This window comes from Phascolarctos cinereus, unplaced genomic scaffold (assembly GCF_003287225.1).
Source record: "Phascolarctos cinereus isolate Bilbo 61053 unplaced genomic scaffold, phaCin_HiC Scaffold_2;HRSCAF=192, whole genome shotgun sequence".
NCBI classification, from domain to species: Eukaryota; Metazoa; Chordata; class Mammalia; order Diprotodontia; family Phascolarctidae; genus Phascolarctos; species Phascolarctos cinereus.
The window spans coordinates 369,518,614-369,542,321 of NW_027555625.1; the positions used below are offsets into that span (position 1 = coordinate 369,518,614).

Here is a 23,708-nt window from a genome sequence, read left to right on the forward strand (position 1 = left end):
TTACAGAGACGCTACCAAGGTGATTACCACATAGAGAAAGGTTAGATTAGATACCATCAAAGGTCCTTCCAAGTAGAAGTCAGAAATTCTATGATTTTTATGTGTTAAGAGGATGCTTTTTGCTCTTGTTCCAAGCTCCTCCAGGTACTCAGTCTTTGGAGCCACTGGACTCAATGCTTTCCTGAACCAGTCTTCTTAGCTGTAACCACCCAAGATGCCTAAAGAAGTACAGCATAGAGAGAAGGAAGTGGAGACTTTTGCTTTCTAGGCAGCAATTACCTAGTTTATGTCTTTGATTTTCAACATCTTTTATTTTAATAATGGGAATCTTCCTTTGAGAGATCATTTCCAATGCCTCTGATGCCCTGGACAAGATCCACTATGAGAGTCTGATAGATCGTTCCAAATTGGACAGTGGTAAAAAGCTGCACATTGACGTCATCCCTAACCCTCAGGAGTGTACTTTGGTGGACACTGGCATTGGCATGATTTGATCAATAACTTGGGAACCATTGCCAAATGTGGCACCAAGGCTTTCATGGAGACTTTGCAGGCTAGAGCAGACATCTACATGATTGCTCAGTTTAGTGTGGGTTTCTATTCTGCTTACCAGTGGCAGAGAAGGTAGTTGTCATCACCACGCATAATGAAGATGAACAGTATGCCTGGGAGTCTTCTGCTGGTGGCTCCTTCATCGTCCATAGTGACCATGGTGAGCCTATTGGCAGGGGCACCAAAGTGATCTTACATCTGAAAGAAGACCAGACAGAATATCTGGATGAGAGGAGAATCAAGAAGGTTACAAAGAAGCACTCACAGTTCATTGGCTATCCCATCACACTTTATTTGGAGAAAGAATGAAAGAAGAAAATCAGTAATGTTGAGACAGAGGAAGACAAAGAGAAAGAAAAAGAAGAGCCATCTAAAGATGAGAAGAAACTCAAGATTGAAGATGTAAGATCTCATAAAGAAGATGAAGGTAAGGACAAGAAGAAGAACAGCATTAAGCTGTATGCATGTGTTCAATATGGATAGTTGAGAGCTTATTCCTCAGTATGTTAATTTTATCCGAAGTGTGGTGGACTCTGAGGATCTGTCCCTCAACATTTCAAGAAAAGGTGCTGCAGCAGAGTAAGAGCTTGATAGTCACCCGTAAGAACATCATGAAGAAGTGTCTACCACTCTTCTCTGAACTGGCAGAAGACAAAGAGAATTACAAAAAAGTTCTGAGGCCTTTTTAAAAAACCTGAAGTTTGGAATCCATGAGGACTCAACCAATAGGCATTGTTTATCTGAACAGTTACATTATCACACATTTCAGTCAGGAGATGAGATGACTTTCTTGTCTGAATATGTGTCTAGAATGAAGGAAACCCAGAAATACATCTACTACATCACTGGTGAGAGCAAATAACACACAACCAATTCTACTTTTGTGGAATGGGTACAGAAATGTGGTTTTGAAGTAGTATGCATGACAGAGCCCATTGATGAGTACTGCATGCAGCAGCTAAAGGAACTCGATGGGAAGACCCTTGTCTCTGTAACTAAGGAAGGATTAGAACTTCCAGAGGATGAAGAAGAAAAGAAAAAAATGGAGATGAGCAAGGCAAAATTTGAGAACTTGTGCAAGCTAGCGAAGGAAATTCTGCATAAGAAGATTGAGAAAGTGACAATCTCCTGTCAGCTGATGTCTTTGCCCTGTTGCATTGCGACTAGCACATACAGCTGGACAGCCAACATGGAAAGCATCATGAAGGAACAGGCATTGAGAGACAACTCCACAATGAGCTACAGGATGGCCAAGAAGCACATGGAGATAAACCCAGATTACTCCCTTGTGTAGGCTCTTAGGCAGGAGGCTGAGGCGACAAGAATTACAAGCCTGTGAAAGATTTGGTGCTGCTGCTTTTTGAGACAGCTCTGCTGTCTTCTGGCTTCTCCCTTGAAGATTCCCAGACTCACTCAAATCAAATTTACCACATGATTAAGCTAGGTCTTGGCAATGATGGGGATAAGGGGATGGTAGAAGAACCCAGTGCTGCTGTTTCTGAAGAGATCCCCCCATTTGAAGGAGATGAAGATGCATCTTGCATGGAAGAGGTGGATTAGACAAACCTCTATATCAGACTCTACTCTCCGTATAGTTACCTGCATTTTCCCACAGCAGAAATAGAAGCCCTGTCCTTCTTGGCTCCATCTGCCAATGTCTAGTGGGTTTTTTTTTCCTCCTTCTGTTTTCCATTGTATTAGGGCAGGGCTTAGAGGGTCCCTGTTCCCCCTCTCCTGATCTGGGGAGTAGGATGTTGTATATTGTGGGCTGTTAATGTTTATTTTGTTCTGAGATAAAATATGTGGAATAAAGAGAATGGTGGTTTTTTTTTTACATAAAAAGAGAATGCTTTTGCTTGTGATATCTGTCTTATAGTTAACTATGTATGAGAGGCAGCATGGTGTGGTAGAGAACCACCCTCTGAGTCAGAACAATGTGGGTTCAATCTTGCCTCTGATGTATAGCATCACAGAACTGAGAATTAGAAGGGACCTCAAAAAACATCTAGTTGAAGGAATCTTTCCTACAAGGCTTTTCCAGCATCTGCTTGATGGCTTCTGATGAAGGGGAAGGAACCATCCCCTGTCTAGGTAAACCTTTCCACTTCTGAACAGCTCTAATTGTTAGGAAACTTTACTTGACATCAAGCCTCAATCTGCCTCTTTGCAACTTTTACATTGTTCTTTGGCCCCTCTAGGACCAAACAAAATATGTGTAATCCCTTCTCTGACAAATTAAAATACTTGAAGAGAGGTAACATGTCTCCCTGAGTCTTCTTTTTTTCTTCAGGTCAAACTAAATTTCTTCAACAAATCTGCATATGTCATGAACTCAAGGTCCTTCATTGCCCTGGTTGTCCTCCTCTGGATACTCTCCAGTTTAGCAACGTCCTTTTAAAGCAGCAGTTTCCAGAACTGAACATAATACTCCAGATGAGATTTGAGAAGGAGAACATGCAATTCAAGGAATTCTGGGCTCCCTATTCCTGGAAACGATGTCCCTCCTAATTCAGCCCAAGACTGCATTAGCTTTTTTTTGGCTGCCACATCCTATTGCTGACTTATATTGATCATTCAGTTCATTAATGATCTCAGATCTTTTGCAGAGCAATTGTTGTTGCTCTGTAACTCCTTTATATTATATTTATAGCATTGGGGGGTTTTTTTGTACGAAAGTACAAGACTTTATATTTATCTCTATAGCATTTCATTTTGTTAGATTCAGTCTAATACTGAAACCTGTCAATATCTTTTTGGATTCTCATCCTATCATCCATTATGTTTTCTATTCCTTCTAGCTTTGTGTCATCTATAGATTTGGTGAGTATACCATCTATGCCTTTATCTAAGTTGTTGATAAAAATGTGAAACATGGTTAGTACAGTTCCCTGCAGTGCTTTACTAGGGACTTCCTGCCAAATTGAAACTAAGCTATTAATTACTACTACTCTTGGAATCTGGCCATCTAACCAGTTTTAGATCCATTTGATTGTATCATCATTTCATCTCCACCTGTCCACCTTCTCCACAAGACTAATTTGAGATACTTTATCAAGAGCTTTGCTGAAATCTAATTTTTTTCATTACTTCCTTTGACATTCTTGATTTTTTTGTGCCTCCATATAAATTTTGTTAATCTTTTTTTAGTTCTATAAATAATCCTCTGGTAGTTTAAATGGTATGGCACTGAATAAGTACATTAATTTAGGTAGTATTATCATTATTATTATAAATAATTTATTATAAATTATACTTAGCCGACATATGAGCAATTAATATTTGTCCAATTATTTCCATAAAAAGGTGTTTTGTAATTGTATTTTTATAACTCTTGGTTATATCTTGGTAGGTAGGCTCAAGTAGTTTTTTTTTCTTTAACAATTTTGTAATTATTTTAAATTGAATTTCCCTCTTTATTCCTGTATGGTTTAATCAGTCTTATAAAGAAATACTCATGATTTCTGTAGCTTTATTTTACATCTTGTAATTTTGCTGAAGTTCTAGATTTTCAATGATTTCTTCTGTTTGCAGGGGAATTTATCTGAATTTATCTGTACAAATATAAACTAATGGCTTTAGCAATTAGGAAGTTATTGGTAAACTTGGTGAGAGCTGTTTTAGTCAAGTGGTAGAGTATATAACAAGATTGCAAGGGGTTAATAAGTGGGTAGGAAGAGAGTGAGTGGAGTCAATGAATACAGTTGACTTTTTTAAAGAGTTTGACCATAAAGGAAGAGATAAAAGATGGTAGTATTTGGTGAGTTTTTATTTTGTTTTATTAAGATACAAGAGACATGAATATGATGGTAGGCAACAAGGAAAGAGCCAATAGATAGAGAGATTTAAGATGAAGGAAGTGTTGTGTGTTTGGGGGTGGAGTGAAAGAAAAAGGGACACTGATCAAAGGGAAAAGCAACTAGGTGAGAGTGGAGGGGATGGGATCAAGAAGGAATGGCCCTGGCAAGGGGAGAAGCCACTAAAGTCATTAAGAGATAGTAAAGACCCTAGAAATAATCTAATTTAATTCTCTCAGTTTATAGATACAAAAACTGGGACCCAGAAAGATTGTCATTTACCCAAGTTTACCTATATAGTGAGGGGCAGAGTTGTGATTCAGACTGAAGTCTTCTGACCAAAAATCCCCTTTTGTGTGGCACAACGAGTTGCACAGGATGAATAGACTTGGATAAATTTTAATCTACATTGTTGATCTAATTACATTATCTTTTCCTCAAAACTTAAACCTCTTTCAAACTTCACTTACTGTTTAGAGAACTACTATCTTTACAATCACCCAAATCCACAACCTCTGTCACCCTTGAGTCTTCATTCACATTCACCTATATTTAGTAAGTTGCCAAATGTTGTTTCTACTTCCACAACATTTCTTGCATCTGTCCCTTTCTCTTGACTTATAGAATCCTCACCCCCCCCTTCACTTCTAGTCTCCACAATTTAGTAGTCCCCATATCTAATCTGTTGCCAAAACTTGCTTATTTCAACTTTGCAACATTTCTCTACTATGCCACCCTCTCCTCTGATACTGCTATCACTGCTACCTCACACCTCGATTATTGTAAGAGTCTGCCAGTGGTTCCGCTCATCTTTCCTCCATTCAACGACTAAAATGATTTCCCTAAAGCTCACTTCCCACCATGTCAAAACCAGACTTCATAAATTCCAGAGACTCCCTTTTGCCCCCGGGATTAAATGCAAAATTCTCTGTTTGACATTCAAAGTCCTCCCTAACCTTATTCATGTCTACCTTTCTGGTCTTCATATACCTTACTCTTTGTCAGCATCTAGTGATGCTGACCTCTCAGCTGTTGCATGAACAAGACATTCCAGCTCTTGGCTCTAGGCATTTTCTCTGGCTGTCTCCCATGCCTGGAATGTTCTCCCTCCTTATCTCTCCCTACTGACTTCCCTAGCTTCCTTTAAGTCCCAGCTAAAATCTCATCTTCCACTAGAAGCCTTTCCCAACCCCCCTTAATTCTAGTGCCTTCCCTCTATTACTTATTTCCTATTTATCCTATATATGGCTTGTTTATACGTAGTTGTTTTCTTGCTCTCTCCCCTTTTAGACTGTGGGTCCCTAAGAGCAGGGACCATCTTTTGGCTCTTTTTGTATCCTTAGCTCTTAGCCCAGTGCCTGGCACTATAGATAATTATAAATAAGTAGATAAATAGTAAATAATATTTTAGTAGATAATAGTAGATAGCATGTAGCAGTAGATAATAGCATAATAGTAGATAAATAAGTAGATAATTAATAAATGTTTATTTACTGACTGACAGACTGAAAGCCTCCTAACTGATCTCTCTGGGGTCATCTCTCCCTACCCTAATCTATTCTCCACATAGAAAAAATAATTTTCCTAAAGTGGAGTTCTGACCACATCATTCCTTCTACTCAGTCAACTTTAGCTGCTCCTTATTGACTTCAAGATCAAATAATATTTAGTATTAGTCTCATCCTCTTAAAATTCACATTGTGTTTCATAATGTATATCATAATTAGTACTGTAGTACATATGTATGATTTATAAATCAGTAAATATATATATATATATATATATGGAGTACATGCTAATTTTTTTCCTGATTTATTAAGAACTTACTAAATGCTAAGTAAGCACTGCACTGAGTGCTTTACAAACATTATCTCACTTGAGAGTCACAACAACCCTGGGAGGTAGGGGCTTTAATTGTCCCCATTTTACAGTTGGGGAAACTGAGGCATAATAAGGTTAAATGACTTGCCAAGGTCACAATCTAATAAGTGCCAGAGGCCAGATTTGAACTCAGGTATCCCTGACTTCAGGCCTAATTCTTTATCTATTGAGCCACTTAGCTGCCTTTCCTACCTTCACCCCCAAATTACTTTGTTTTTATTCAGATTATACTTTGTAAATTTTTCTACAAATGAAACATTTATTGAGCGTGTACTATGTATAAAACATTGTAGCAAGTGCTAGGGACACAAATAGAAAAGTAAGAAAACTCTGTCTCAAGAAACTCCCATTTTAATGGGAGAGACAACACATGTGGGAGATTTCTGGGGTTAAGTCAGATTGGAAAAGTCCCATGATCCTTAGGGTGCAAAGGCAAAGCAGATGTTAAGGCCTCTTCTTTAATGTCATTTCCACTGATAAAATTGTAGCAGTTTCTGATGTTGTACAATTTGACAATGTCAAGAACTTTGGTGGCAAGAAATTTCTTTTCTGGGTCTTTAGCATCTGTGGCCATAGCATTCTGCAGGAGCAGAATTGCCAGGCTGCCCTCTCCACAGGGGATGCTTCCCAGGATGACAGCTGAGGGCAGTGGTCTGGAAGCATTACAGGTATGTGTAATTTCTGATAACACACAAGCTTCTTGAGGGAAAGGACAGTTTCCTTTTTGTCTTTATATTTCCAGTTTGTACTGGAATGCCTGGCACATAGTAAAGAGGTTAGTAAATGCTTACTGATCACTTTGATTCATACCAAACCTATGATTCTCTGAAACCACTGAAAAATCAATACTATCATTCCTCTACTCAAAAGTCATCTGAAGCTCCCATTGTTTACCAAATAAAATATAAACTAATCCTATCGCTCTAGATTCTCATACTCTGGCCTCAACCTACCTTTTGATCCTCATGCTATATGGCTCTTCCCCATGAAGTTCACACTCCAGCCAGTCTGGAGTACCCTTGCATGTTATGCACACCATGTATATTTATGCCTTTGGTCAAACATTTTACTATTTCTGAAATCTCCTTCCTATCTCTGCTCATTGAATTCTTGTCCATCGTTTAAGACCTAGTTCAGGTGTCACTTCCCCTATGAAGTCTTCCTTAACCCCCACTTGAAAGTTATTTCTTCCTTCTCCTATCGCACAGTACCCAATATTCTGCTTCTGAACTTAACAATCTATTTTAAATTGTATTTATCTGTGTATAGGTCTTATGTCTCCCACTATAAACTTCATATTTGCTGGGATCTTTTCTTATTTATCTTGGAATTTCCCACAATTCCTAACATAATAATCTGCATATAGAGGGATCTTAATAAATGTTTGTTGAATTGGATGAATAAATTTTACAGCATCTTCAGCTAACAGAAACATTTTAATAACCTAAGCTATGCCCTGATGGCAATAAAAACCACTTGAGCAATGGAGTATATATGAAAGGTCCCTGTATATTTTATGGGTATCATTTATAATAGGCCATGGGAGTTATGCCTGCTTTATAGAGCACCAAACACACTCTAGTTTTTATACTTAAAGGCATTTCATTTGTCCAATGGGGTTTGTAAACATTTGCTCTCGTATTGTCTGTGCAAGCCATCTAAGGTGTTTTATAATGTGCTCTGCATTAAGTTATTAAATTGCATTGCCTGGCAAGTCTGGTCAAAGACAGCGTGCTGTGGTAGAAATTGCATGGACTAAAAATCAGGACACCTGGATTCAAGTCTTGCCTCTGTTAGGTTGGGCAAATCTTTTACTTCTCCGAAACTCGGTATCATACAATGAAGTAATTGGATTAGATCAGAGGTTCCCAAACTTATTTGGCCTACTACCCCCTTAAAAAAAATACTCAGCACCCCCCTGGAAATTTACTTTCTTTAAACCTTTAACATTTTTTTTTGAAATTTGCGTTATTTCAAAAAAAATGATTTTTTTTAAAAAAATGATGCATCTTAAATTTAATAATTTGTTGTAAATTTGGGGGGGGTTAAAATTTTGATGATGCAGTATTGTATCATGTAACCATATAGTACTGTATTGTAAATAAGTCATTACACGTACACATTCCTGCCTATGCATACTGGACTTCCTGACAATGCATACATGCTTACCTGCCAACACTTGCTCATTAAGACGTGCCAGTGGACTTGACCACTGATCGGTTATAACTAGCATTTTGTGTATTTGTTTGGAAAATAATGTAATCATTATGACTTTAACTCTGTTACACAACAGAGCTGTTTTTCAAAATTCTCTTCTCTTCTTTCCTTATGCTTCCACCACTCCCTTATTTTTATTCAATACCCCACAATTGTACCCATGCTATTACTGCCCCCCATCATTCCAGTGCCCCCAGGGGGTGGTATCACCCACTTGGGGACCCTCTGGTTGAATGATTTCAAAGGTACCTTCCAACTCAAATGCCCTATGGTCTTTATTTTTCCATTCTAAGTGCTAAAGTCACTTGCAGCTCTGACATTCTATGTTCTGAAGCACCCTCCAATTCTGATATTCTAGATGAGATATTTCAAGGTCCCTACTTTAATGCTCCTTCTATCTGACTCATAGGGTGGTTCTGAGACCTGAGAGAGGTAATGCATGTTAATCACTTTGAAAATTAAAAAGCACTTTACAAATGTGAGCTATTACTAGTGTTGTTATTATTTATTCAAAGATCCATTTTGTCTCTGACATTCTGTGTTCTGAGGTCCCCTATAGCTCTTATATTCTATGAAGTGATATACCATTGCCTAGTCTGAACTTCAGGGCTATGTTTTCCTTATACCACAACTAGTCTGTCATTATTCATGAACTCATTCTTGTTTGGCTCCCTACCTGGCTCACCCTGACCGGGCATCTACCTGATGACTTCCACTCTATTCCCCAGGAGTCAGAAGTGACAACATATTAATTCCTCAAAGAGATTTCAAGTTCCTTGAAGTCAGTGCCTGACCTTTTTTTTTTATTGAGACAACATAGTGAGGGTAGAAAGAGTGTGAGATTTGAAGTTAGAAGACATGGGTTCACCTGCCATTCTTTTAAATCTTTGGGGTGTTGTCATTGGAGATGAACCATTTATGTCATTGTGAAAGTCCTCACTACTGCTCTGAAACTTCTCTATAATGTCACTAAGTGACCTTTTAAAATTTAGTTTGATTTTTTCAAATTAACAAAATAACAAAAATTCACTTCCTGTCCTTTCCACCTTCCCACTGAAAAAGAAAATAAAGGAAACCCTTGAAAAAAGTATGCATTTATCAAGAAAAACAAATTCCTCCATTAGCCATGACCAACAAATTATGTCTCAGTCTGGACCCTTTCTGTCAGAATTTTTCATCATGAGTCCATTGGAATCATGGTTGGTCATTACATTGACTAAAGTTCTTAAGTCTTTCAAAGCCGTTTGTCTTTACAATGTTGTTGTTATTGTATAAATTATTCTCCTGATTCTGCTCACTTTGCTCTGCATTAGTTTATACAAGTCTTCACAGATTTCTCTGCAACTGTCTCTTGCCTTATTGCTTACAGCAAATATATTGCATATAATATTTATATACTATAATTTATTTAGACATTCCCTAATGGATAGACATTCCTTTGATTCTTTGCCACCAAAAAAAAAAGAGCTACTAATTTTTTGGTATTTTCCTCTTTCTTTAATATCTTTGGAGTATCTAGTAGTAGTATTGATTGGTCAAAGAGTACACACAGTTTATTCACTTTTGTTGTATACTTCCAAATTGCTTTGAAGAATGACTGAATCAATTTATAACTCTACCAATAGTGTATTAATATACCTGTTTTCCCATAGCCCAAATAACATTTGTTATTTTGCTTTTTTGTCAACTTTGCCAATCTGATAGATGGTAAGGTGTTTCTTTTCTAATTTCAGCTGCATTGAATTCTCTAATTTGTTTATGTTGTCACTATCACTAAGACATACCCATTTAAAGCTGATCTTGGTAGATGAGTTGAGAGGTTGATCTATACCTAGTTTCTGCCAGACTGCTTCAAATTTTCCCATCAAGTTTATCCAATAGTGAGTTCTTACTCCTGTAATTGTCTCTGGGGTTTACTTTTTAGCTGTCTTTTGGGTCTTTGGGTTTAATGTTTGTGAGCTTCTGTATGTGACCCTGGACAGGTCACTTCACTTCTCAGTGTTTTAGCAACTCTTTAAGATCAGGAGTTGCAGAGAAGACAGAGAAGGAGCTGCCAGTATGCCCTGAAAAAGGAAGTCCTCCACTAGGTGGTCTAAATTCCAATGAAATCGTAGTTCTAGTCTACATCCAAGGTTGGCCTATGGTATAATTTAATACATAATAAATTCAATAAGAATTAAGTGCCTTTTATGTGAAAATATTTGTGCTAGGCACTGACAAAAATGAAACAGATCCTGCCTTCAAGGGGCTTATATTCTATTGGGAGAAAATTATATGTACATACATATGTGAATGTAAGCTCAATCAATAATCAATCATTCAATAAACATTTATTAAGCACCCACTCTGTGCCAGGCACTGTGCTAAGATTGTTTTACACATACACACACACACACACACACACACACATACACACACTATAAACAAAAGGTAATTATTTGAGAGTGGGACAAGCAACATTAACAAATGAGGGGACTGTAAAAGGTCCTATGAAGGAAGTTTCATTTAAACATAGACTTGAAGAAAATTAGAGATTTCAAAGAGTGGAGGTGACCAGCATCTCAGGCATTTGGGTACAGATTGCAAAAGCACAGAGTAGGGGTTCAGTTTCAAGTACAGAGACAGCAAATAGGCCATTTTGGCTAGAAAATAGAGGAGGAGAAATGTAAGATTAGTTTGGAGAGATAGACTAGAGTCAGACTGTACAAAGCATTAAATAAAAAGCTGATAAATCTCTATTTTATTCTGTAAGTAACAGAAGTTTCTTGAGCAAAGGAGTAACAGTGAGACGTTGTAATTTGGGAAATAGAAATTTGTGTTGAAGATACACTAGAGAGGGAAGAGATTAGAGGTAGGAAGAGCAGGTAGGAGGCCATTGCAATATTCTGAGCGAGAGGTGTTGAGAGTCTGGACTAGACTGATGGTGATGTGAGTAAAGAAATTGGTAGAATCCATAACACTAGGCAAGTATAACATATAGGGTATGAATGAGAGTGAAGAGTTGAGAATGCCCCTGAGGTTATTGAAAGGATAGTGATTCCTTAGACAGAAATAGGGAAGTTAGAAAATGAATTGGATTGAGGAAAAAAGATAATGGCTATGTTGAGTTTGAGGTGCTTATGGGTTATCCTGTTTGAGTGTCCAATAGTCAGTTGGACATCTGGGATTGGAGTTCAGGAAGGAGATGAGGGCTGCATCTGTACATTTGAGTATTCTAATGGAGATGATGAGATCACCCAGAAAGAAGATATAGAGAGAGAATAAAAGAGAGCCCAGGACATATCTCTGGGGTACATACACCCATGCAAAGAGAGAAAAACATGGCTGGTGATCTTACAAAAAAGACTTAGAAGGAATAATCAAATGGGTAGGAAAAGAACAGGAGAGAGCAGTATCACAACAACACATGGAGGTAAGAATATGCAGCATGAAGAGGTAGTGAGTGACGTTAAACACTGAAGAGATGTATAAGTATTGAGGGGAAAAAAAACAAGGGATTTTGCAATTATGAGTTCATTGGTAACCTTGGAGAGTGGTTTCAGCCAAGTATTTGTGTCATAGAGGCAGCTGGTGGTGCTGGGTCTGGAGTCAAATCCAGCCTTAGGCAATTACGAGTTATGTGACCCTGGAGACTTAACCTCTGTTTGCCTTAGTTTCTTCAACTGTAAAATAGGGATATTAATAGCACCTACGTTGCAGGGTTGTTGAGGATCAAGTCAAATAATTTTTGCAAAATCACTTAACAAAGTGCTTGGCACACAGTAGGCACTGTATAAATTCTTATCCTCTCTCCTTCCAAAACATGGATTACAAAGGGCTTAGAAGTGGGTTGAAGGTGGGTTTGTCTAGGATGATAACATGAGAGAATGGTAGGGTCAATTGAAGGATTTTCAAGGATGGGTGGGATTTGGGCATGTTCGTAGAGAGAAGGGAAGCAACCAGTAGGGAAAGAGATTGAAAACTAAAAAGTCCTGGGGCAGCTAGATGGCACAGTGGATAGAGCGCCAACCTTGGAGACAGGAGGACCTGAGTTCAAATCTGACCTCAGACACTTGACACTTACTAGCGGTGTGGCCTTGGGCAAGTCACTTAACCCCAATTGCCTCACCAAAAATAAAACGTTCAGGGCAAGAGCATGATCTAAAGGATAAATTCCTGAAGGAGGTGGAAGGGGAAAGGAAAAGACAAGATCAAGGGTCCAAGTGGAGGGTTTGATATTAACAAGGAAAAGCTACCTCATCCTCCAAGACTGAAGCAAAGGAAGAGAGAGTAAGAGTAATGCCGAAGGATTTGAATAAATTCATTTGTTACCCATGGCTCAGGTTTCTTTTCCCTACCCTGAAACTCTAGGTTTATAAAAATTGTTCCCAATCCTTAACTCAGAGGCATTTATTTCTCTGTGCGGCTCTACCCCAAAACCAGAGCAGAACTCCAGGGCAATTTCTAGAAGAATTTCTTTGGTCTTCCCAAATGTGGATAACAGAATCCCTTCCCACAAAGGTACTCCACATATAATATATTAGGTATGGGCCAGCTATTTATTTCACCTCCTATAAAATCTGCAAAAGGTACAAAGTACCTATAGATGAACATAAAAAAGTAAGACTAAAAATATTTAAATAGCTCATTAGTCTTCCCCAGAGGGTTAGGTCCCTTTGTGAGACACTTAAAAAAATGTTTCCTTATCATCTCAGACCTACATTATACAAGTTTACTGCCTATAATAGTTGTATGGTGCCTGATGTGGCCCTCATACTCCCCTTCTCTGTCTTGGGGTTGGCTTACTTCAACCTATAATCCCACTGGCAAGTCTAACGTTTTTCCCAGATCAGGGCTGCAGGCCATGACTTCCACATTGCTATGACTTACCCTCAGTGTTCTAAGAATAACCCAGTTTGGAGGAAAATACATGTTTATACTTAAAACTGTAGCTTGTGAACAAATCCCGACTTGTGTGTTTCCCACTTATACTAATCTACCACAATGACACAATTAGCATTTTTTTCAAAAACTACATTTTTGTTACCATTAACTCTTTTTTTTTAGTTCAATAAGTTTATTTTTGAAAATGTACACAAAAATGTTGAACCATTTTATGCATCTTCAGCAGCTGGAGCATCTCTACCCTTGGTATTCCTGGTATAGATCACTTGTGCTCTGTGTTTGGAAACTAGCTTAATCAGATACCATTAACTCTTAAACATAAAATATTTATTAAAAATAAGAAATTTTACTAAAATTTACTAAAAATAAGAATAATCCTAATCTTATATTTACTAAATAGTAAGGAGAAAGGAATAATCAAAACATAACAATTTTCCAATAAACCTGTATTATACTCTTCCACCAATGCATACAGTACTGGGGGGGGGGAGGTAAGTGGACAAGTACTTTTGGAAATCTAGCAGTGAGCCCATGAATAGGGAAACCCAAGGGAAAACTCATGACTTCAGGTTTAGATTTTTGTGGTCTTTGAAGGGATCAGTCTATATCACAAATCACCTAGTAGGAGAAACTGCTCCTCTCCTGAGGTTTTCTGCTCTCCTGCTAGACAAATTACATTCTCTGCTAGTCTCAAGCAGCTGACACAGTATTAAACTAACAGCAGGCTTAAGCTTGGGGTTTGTAGAAGTTCCCAAGGTCTGTGGGTCAGGCAATGAGGCAGTATGACACTCATTCAAAGAAAAGCTACAGAACTATTCAGGTCTTGCTCTCTGTACCCTTTGAGAGATTTCCCTCCTCTTAAACTGTAGGTAGTGCTGGAGAGCAAAGGAAAGTCTTCCTTCTTCACTTAACTACAGAAGATTCTTCTCTGCTCCAAGCTTTTGGAAAAACTTTTCTTTCAACCAGATTAGCTCCTCATATCAACAGCAGAGCATCTAGTCAGCTAGTCTCTACCTCTCAACTTCATGGGCTTCCCATCTCCACAGTTTTATGAGTTCCATATTCTGTCTTCTGTAAACCAAGACTTTTACCTCTTGTTGGCTTCTCTGATCTTTCTCTTGCACATGACTTCTTTGGTTGCTAACTCCTGATCTTTTAATCTGGCTTCTAATTCATTGAATCAGCACCTTGTCCTGAATAGTGACAAATTGTTCAATTGTTCACATACCTATTTCTATTGAGTCACCCAGGTTCACAACCTTGGCATTATACTTCACTATTAACCCTCCTTCACCCCACATATCTATTCAGTTCCCAATTCTTTTTTCACTCTCTAGACTGTCCTTTATCTCTATTTACATGGTCACCACCCTATTTCAGATTTGTAACAACTCTCACCTGTACTGTTATAGTAACCTCTTTAATGTCTCCTTCATAGAGCTACAAAAGTAATTTTCCTAAACCACAGGGGAAAATATGCCATTCCTTTACTCAGTAAACTCCAGGGACTCCCTTTTATTTCTAGGATCAAATATAAACTTGTCTATTAATTAAAGTCCTTCACAATATGACCCTATCCTAACTTTCCAGTCTCATTATGCATTACTACCCTTCTTACATTCTGTGGGTTAGCCAAAATGGCCTTCTTGCTGTCCTTCACATATAGCACTCTGTCTCTCTTCTCTGTCCCTTTACACTGGCTCTCCCCGAGGACTAGAATACTCTCTTTCCTCACCCCACCTCTTAGAAACTCTCTCTCTTCCTCCCATGCAACTTTAGGCCCACCTCATTGTTCATTAGTAGTATTTATGCAAGATACATGTACAGATGGACAGGCTTTATGAGCTGTCCATATAATTACTTATCTTCTGTACAATAGGCATTCATTTTCCACTTAGTTTTTCTTGTTCAAATAATCATCCTTTTGAACGGTTATAGAACTCAGTTGGGATGTTTTATGGTGTTCATGGCAAAATAAGCATGTTACAAATGGGAACATCTGGAAGACTTCAACTCTAGATAGAAATTGTCTTTAAATCAGACTGGATCTCCTCCATGACAGGGGGGAACAGCTTGATGAGATATTTCTTCCTTTTTTAGGTTTCATTTGATTTTAATGATCAGTGGGCCATCAAACACTATATATCTGTTGTTATGTTTAAAGAAATTTTGTGTAATTTTTACATGCATGGGAGACATTTTGTTGGAGCATGTTAAGGTAGTGTTTTGCTTCAACAAATCCAAACCTTTTTTATACTCAACAACCAATGTGCACCACAGGATCTTATATTCTTTAAGCATTTCAATTCATTTCTTTCAGCATGATGTAAGGCTGTGTTCTACTGCAGAAGAGGGAAAGGGTTTGGATCTATGGATTAATTGGTATAGGGAACTACTAGGTGAGGAGATTCCTACCAAAGGAGTGCAATACCTTCTCTACAACAGAGAGATCTAGAGAGTTGCCTCAAACATTAAGAAGTCAGGCATTTGCCTAGGGTCACACAGTCAGTAGGTGACAGAGGAAGGACGTGAGTCAAGATCTTCCTGGCTGTGAGGTCCTGTGCCTATCTACTACACTATGCTGCCTTTGCTACTATGGGATATTACTTATAAAAATCTTCCTGTTCCCTTCAAATACCTTCATCAAAGATGACCTTGGTGCATGTGCTGATTATTTTCAGAAATATTTTACTAAAATGGGAAAGCATACATGCAGGCTAATACCTACTGATGTACTCAGACGTACTTTTTTTTTTTAACTCTTCTCTGGTGCCAACCTTGGTTATTTTAATTACATAGCATTCAGTTTCTTTTTTTGTTCTTTCCATTTATGTTGTTGTTGTAGTCATCACTTACATTTTTTTTCCCCTGGGTCTCTTTATTTTACTCTGCATTAGTTAATGCAAGTCATCCCATGCTCTCCTGAATTATTCATGTGTCATTTATTTTATGGCAGAATATAGATTTCATTGCATTCATGTGCCAAAATTTCCTTAGCCATCCTACAACAATGGAGATCTATTTTGTTTCCAGATTTTTTCAAAAGTTGCTGTTGTTGGTGGTAGAGCCAAGATGACGGAGTTAAAGCTGTGACTTGCTTGAGCTCTCCCCCAAACCCCTCCAAATACTTATAAAAAAATGGCTCTAAACAAATTCTAAAGCAGCAGAACCCACAAAAAGACAGAGTGAAGCAAATTTCCAGCCCAAGACAACCTGGGTGATTGATTGGAAAGGTATATCGCCCCCGGATAGTACAAGAGCACAGTTTGGCATGGGCGCGCATGCCACAGCGAACCTGGAGCAGGCCTCAGAGTACTGAATCGTGGGCAGCTATGGCAGTTTCCAGACTTCTCAATGCATGAATACCAAAGACAACTTAGAAGGTCAGGGGGAAAAGTCTGTTTCTGTGGTGCTGAGAGAGAAGCACAGGGTCTCAGTTCCATTCCCTGAGTGCAGCCTGTGGCTGGAGCTGCCTCCTGAGCTTCTGGCCCACAGACTGAGGGGGAATCCAGTGGCTGATAGAGGAGGATTGCAGGGATCTCTTTGCCAGCGCTGAGGCAGGATTTTCTTGCTTTGTCTGTGCTTGGATCTGGGTCACAGTTCTGGGTGGCAATCCTGGGGCGAGGAGGAGCACTGGCATGGTGGAGCTTGTAGTGACTGTGTAGAGTAAACCCTCCTCAGAGTTCCAGGATGGAAAGGAGTGCTTGTGGTCACTAATAGACCCAAGCACAGGCCAGGAAAGGAGTAAACATCTCTCCCCTTATCATACCACCTTGGAAGAACTGAAAATTTACAGGTCCCTACAAGTATCTCTGAAAATAGCTGTACAAACCCCCAAAGCTTGGGACAGTACATTCTCCACATTGGAAAGCAGACTCTTACCTTAACAAAGAGTTTAAAACTCAAGTGATTGCCTGGGATCATGAGCAAGCAGTGCAAAAAGAGTCAGACTACATTATCTTACTTCGGTGACAAAGAAGATCAAAACATACAACCAGTAGAAAACAACAAATTCAAAGCTCCTACATCCAAAGCCTCCAAGAAAAATATGAGTCAGTCCCAGGCCTTGGAAGAGCTCAAAAGGGATTTTGAGAAGCAAGTAAGAGAAGTAGAAGGAAAAACTGGGAAGAGAAATGAGAGTGATGCAAAAAAATCATGAAAAACAAGTCAACAGCTTGCTAAAGGAGACCTTAAAAAAATACTGAAGAAAATAACACCTTAAAAAATAGTCTAACCCAAATGGCAAAAGAGGTCCAAAAAGCCAATGAGGAGGAGAATGCCCTAAAAAGAAAAATTGGCCAAATGGAAAAGAAAGTCGAAAAGATTACTGAAGAAAATACTTCCTTAAAAATTATAATAGAGCAATTGGAAGCTAGTGGCTTTATGAGAAATCAAGACACTGTGAAACAAATCCAAAAGAATGAAAAAAATAGTAAACAATGTGAAATATCTCATTGGAAAAAGAACTGACCTGGAAAATAGATCCAGGAGAGAGAATTTAAAAACTATTGGACTATCTGAAAGCCATGATCAAACAAAGAGCCTAGACATCATCTTTCAAGAAATTATCAAGGAAAACTGCCCTAATATTTTAGAACCAGAGGGCAAAATAGAAATTGAAAGAATCCACCAATCTCCTCCTGAAAGAGATCCCCAAAGGAAAACTCCTAGGAATATTGTAGCCAAATTCCAGAGTTCCCAGGTCAAGGAGAAAATATTGCAAGCTGCCAGAAAGAAACCATTCAAGTATTGTGGGAACACAATGAGTAACACAAGATTTAGCAGCTTCTACATTAAAGGACCACAGGGCATGGAATATAATATTCTGGAAGGCAAAGGAGATGGATTACAACCAAGAATCACCTACCCAGCAAAACTGAGTATAAGCCTTCAGGGGAAAAAAATGGTCATTTAGTGAAATAGAGGGCTTTCAAGTATTCTTGATGAAAAGACCAGAGCTGAATAGAAAATTTGACTTTCAAATACAAGACTCAAGTGAAACATGAAGAGGTAAACAGGAAATAGAAATCATAAGAGACTTATTAAGGTTGAACTGTTTACATTCTTGCATGGAAAGATGATATTTATAACTCATGAGACCTTTGTCAGTATTAGGGTAGTTGGAGGAAAAAAATTATACCTGGATAGATAGATAGATAGATAGATAGATAGATAGATAGCACAGGGTGAGTTGAAGATTAAGGGGTCATATCTGGAGAATAAAATTGAGGGATAAGAGAGGATTATACTATGAGAAGAACAAAGGGAGAGGTAGAATGGGGTAAATTATCTCACAAAAAATAAACCAGAAAAGGCTCTTACAGTGGAGGGGAAACAGGGGAAGGTGAGAGGGAATGAGTGAATCTTATTCTCATAGAATTTGGCTTAAGGAGGGAATAACATACTCACTCAATTGGGTGTGGAAATCTGTCTTACCCCACAAGAAAATAGGGGGAGAAGGGGTCAAGAGAGCAGGGAGATGATAGAGAGAAGGACAGATTGGGAAAGGGGGTAATCAGAAGAAAATACTTCTGAGGAGGGACAGGGTCAAAAAAAAGAATAGAATAAATGGGAGGGCAGGATAGGATTAAGGGAAACAGAGTTAGTTTTTCACAACATGTCTACTATGGACGTGTTTTGCATAACTGTACATGTATAACCTATATTGAGTTGCTTGACGTTTCAATGAGGGTGGGTGGGGAGGGAGGAAGGGAAAAATTTGAAACCCAAAGTTTTAAAAGCATGTGTTCAAAAAATGTTTTCACATGCAACTGGGAAATAAGAAATACAGGAAAAGGAGTTACAGAAATCTATCCTGCCCTACAGGAAAATAGAAGGGGGAGGGGATAAGAGAAGGGGGGAGAGAAAGAAGAGAGGGCAGACTGGGGAAGTGGTATTCAGAATGAATGCCATCTTGGGGTGGGGAGAGGGGTGAAATGGGGAGAAAATTTGGAACTCAAAATTTTGTGGAAGTAAATGTTCAAAACTAAAAATTTAAAAATAAATTAAAAAAAAATTTGAGGTTGCTGTTGTTGATATTTTGGTATATTTGGAACATTTCTTTCTTTTCCCCTCTCCTTGTTAAACAGTGGGAACTCTCAATCAAATGGTATGGACATATTAGTCACTTTTTTCCCCCATGTCTCCAGTCATCCTGATCTATATCTGGTCACTGGACCCATATGGCTCTGGAGAAGAAAGTGAGGCTGGTGACTTTGCACAGCCCTCCCTCACTTAAATCCAATTCACTTGTAAGTCACGGCACCACCTCCCTGATGTTATGGTCCTCCTTGAAAATGTCGGGGCAGCTAGGTGGCACAGTGGATAGAGCACCAGCCCTAAACTCAGGAGGACCTGAATTGAAATCTGACCTCAGACCAAACACTTGACACTTAATTGCTGTGTGACCCTGGGCAAGTCACTTAACCCCAATTGCCTAAAAAAAAAAGAGAGAGAATGAAGGACAAACCACAGAATCACAACAGAATGATGAGACACATTAATAGCTCCACCAACAGTGTACTTACATGCTTGCCATCCTGCATACCTTCCAAAATGATGATTTCAATATTGTCATATTGTCAAATGTCTGGAGGTGAGGCAAAATCTCAGAGTTGTTTTGTTACGCATTTCTATTAGTTTAAGAGTTTGGAGTAATCTTTCATAGAGTTGTAAGTAGTTTTTGCTCATCTACTTTGACCATTTATTTATTGCTTCTGCTGATTCTTGAAGTTTAATGAAGCAACATTGCTCATGATCTTCTAATATCTTTCTCCATGAGATTTTACAAATTTAAGTCCTAAATGACTGCTTTATTTCTCTTTTAGGTAAAAGATCAAATGTTTGTAGACTAAGGTGATTTTTATTTTTCAGTTCTTGATCTTTTCATTATGGCAATTGATTTTGGTGCCATATCAAATTGTTATCATTTGTGTAGATGTTGCATTATCCATACATTTCTCATTGTTTTACATCAGCAACTTGTTTAGATAAGTCAACATTGAGTTGTTTTAATCGCATACCATATAATTTTCTCATTTTTATTCTTTTAGTTTTGCCTTTTGTTCTTCATTTAATAAGTCAGTTCTCTCATTGTACACATACTTATGATTCAAGAATGACTCCTACATCAGTGATAGGTGGTTTTCTGTCTGTTCAAATAGAATCAATTTCTTTTCTTGTGTTATTATTCCATACTTAGAATATTAAGAGTCTTTTCTCAAAGAAAATATCAAGTATATACAGGCTTCTGTTCCTTCTACAGGCCTCTGGCTTCTCCCATTCCTTTTTCCAACATGTTTTTCACCATTCTCACCTGTGCTCACTGAATATCAAAGTATATGCTGATTAAATATTGAGATCTTATCAAGTTTTTGGTACCTCTTCATCTTCTCCAACAAATGTCCCCTAACCAGAAACTTACATAGAGTGTCCCTTTTTGCCAACACTTATTATGAGATGGTTAATTATCTTATGAAGTTTTTATTTTGCCTTGATATGTATTATAAAAAATATGCTATCAATTCCTTTATTTCTCTCTCCAAAGACAACTGCAAGTTAGCCTTCCATTGAGCTGTAACTACTTTTTGTCTCTGATTTAATTTTAGAGTAATAAACAGCTCCTTTTCCTATCATTCTATAAAACTGGAAAGCATCCTCCAAGAACTGAGTGTCATTTTGTTTTTGTTTTTATTTTATTTTATTTCATTTCATTTTGGGTGTGGCCTCAGCCAAAAATTCATCACCAAGTGGCCAACTTTCTGTTGATTATCTCTCCATACTTCTTATCTAAGATAGTGCTTGAAAAGAAGCTATTGCTGGGACCACACAATCTTCCCTGAATGGTAGATCAAATCTACTAGAATAACCTTTGAAGACTTGGGACACCATAATTCCAAAATAAGCCACTAGAGCAGAATTTTGTGGAATTACTGTCAATTATATCATTTAAAATGTAGCTTAACAAACAAACTTGATTTTAGGGAACACTTAAAGAGAAACCTTTTTTTTTTGATAGTTTAGCTACTTCTGTCTGCTTGACCACGTCTAGAGTATTGTGATCATTTCTTGCTGCTACACTTTCAGAAGGACATTGATCATCAGGAGCACACCCAGAGGATGCTGACCAGATTAGCAGCCATGGCATAGGAGGACCAATTTAAGGAAGTTATGATATTTAGCCTGAAAAGAGAAGACTGGGGAGGGGGCAGATATGTAATCATTATATTTATCGATATAAGGGTTGTGCTATGGAAGAAAGATTAAGTTTATTTTGTTTAGCCCCAGAGGGGAGACACAAGAGTTAAAAGCCACAGTTGATTTTAGCTCAATAAGGAAGACCTTCCTAACACTTAGTGCTGTCTAACAACAGAATATAGTTTTCATACTGAGTGAGAGGATTTATGAGATCATCCAGTCCAATCCTATCTTTTTATAGATGGGGAAACTGAAGCCCAGAATCTCTTACCCAAGGTCACATTGGTAGCAAGTATTGGATATGAAATTAGAGCCCAGATCATATGAATTGCATGCCCCTTCTATCACAAAATGTTGACCTGAGAGGTAGTAAAGTTCTTCATGAAGTAATTGCATTTGTTGATATTGTAGAATGTATTCCTGCCTGCATACAGGTTGACTAGATGTCCTCTGTGTTCATTTCCAACTCAGAAAACATGTTAACCCTGGGCAGTGTGTTAACTCTTTCTGGAGCCTTAGAGTTAACCAAAGGGTATGTTGAAAGAGTTAATATGCCTCCACATTTCCTAATTAGCTTCCTGAGAGTTGCTTACAAAATAGGATCATCTGGATTAGTGTTTTAAGTGCCTTCACATGCATGGCTCAAAAGCACATTTAGTTACTGAGTGAATGGGGGACTTTGTTCTTGTACCCTCTTCCTGCTGCTGTTTATGTGGGGCTATAATACACCAAGGTCCTCTACAGTTAATCCAATAATTGCAAGCCCCTTCCCAAAGAAACTGAAAGGAAAAAGCTCAAATCTAAGACATAAAAATGGACCAAACTGTGGCAGAGGTAAAAATGTCACCTAAAATATTTGCAAGTACTTTATAGACTCAACATTTGGTTTCATCATAAGCATTGTTTTATTTCATTAAGCATTTATTCATAGACTCAAAGAACCATAGAATGTTAGAAATTCAAAGGGACCTTAGAGTATAGAATGTTAACATATTCCTCTGCGTTTGTACTCAGTATTTAAGATAAATGCACATAAGATAAATGTTGGCACATAAAATAAATGTTTTCTCATTCATTTAATCATAAAATTTTAGCATTGGAAAGACTTTAGAATCCTAGTATGTCAAAGCTGGAAGAAACGTTAGTTCAAGCCTCTCGTGTTGTTGTTGTTGTTCGGTCATTCAGTTATATTTGACTCTTTGTGACCCCCATGGGCCATAGCATGCCAGACCCCTCTGTCCTCCACCACCTCTCAAAGTCTGTCCAAGTTTTGGCTTATTGTTTCCATGACATTGTTGTATCTATCTCAAGCTCTGCTGTCCCCTTTTCCTTTTGCCTTCAATCTTTTCCAACATCAGGGTCTTTTCTAATGAGTCTTGTCTTCTCATTATGTGGCCAAAGTATTTAAGCTTCAGCTTCAGTATTTGTTCTTCCAATAAATAGTCTGCATTAATTTCTTTAAGTATTGACTGATTTAATCTATTTGCTGATCAAGGGACTGTCAAAAGTCTTCTGCAGCACGACAATTTGAAAGCACAGATTCTGTCATGCTCAGCTCTCCTTATAGTCCAACTCACACAGCCATATATTGCTACTGGAAAAGCCATAGCTTTGACTATATGTACCTTCGTCAGCAAAGTGATATCTCTGCTTTTTAGTATGCTGTCCAGATTTGCCAGGGCCTTCCTTCTAAGGAGCAAGTTTATCTTTTAATTTCATGGCTGTAGTTGTCATCTACAGTGATGTTTGAGCCCAAGAATATCAAAGCTGACATTCCTTCCATTTCTTTTCCCTCTGTTTGCCGGGAAGCGTTGGGACCAATGGTTAAGCTCTTAGGTTTTTTGATGTTAAGCTTCAAGCCAGTTTTTACACTCCATTTTTCATCCTCATCAAGAGGCTTCTTAATTCCTCTTCACTTTGTGCCATCAGTGATATTATCTGCATATCTAAAATTGTTGATATTTCTTCTGGCAACTTTAATTCTGGCTTTTGATTCCTCCAGGCTGGCATTTTCCATGATGTTCTCTGCATATAGTTAAATAAAGAAGGTGTCAATATATAGCCTCATATCACTGATAGGAAAAAATGTTGTTTAAAAGCAGGAAGGTAATATATTTAATATTTATTAATTTAGCTTGTGGCCTCAAATTTCAGCTCTTGGTTCACACAGTAAGTAACACCAGT

At 38.1% G+C, this 23,708-nt stretch overlaps 1 pseudogene; it reads left to right on the plus strand.

Annotated features, from left to right (window-relative positions):
• The first annotated feature begins 214 nt into the window (after window positions 1-214).
• LOC110220801 (heat shock protein HSP 90-beta pseudogene) lies at window positions 215-2,112 on the plus strand (annotated as a pseudogene).
• Window positions 2,113-23,708: the final 21,596 nt, after the last annotated feature.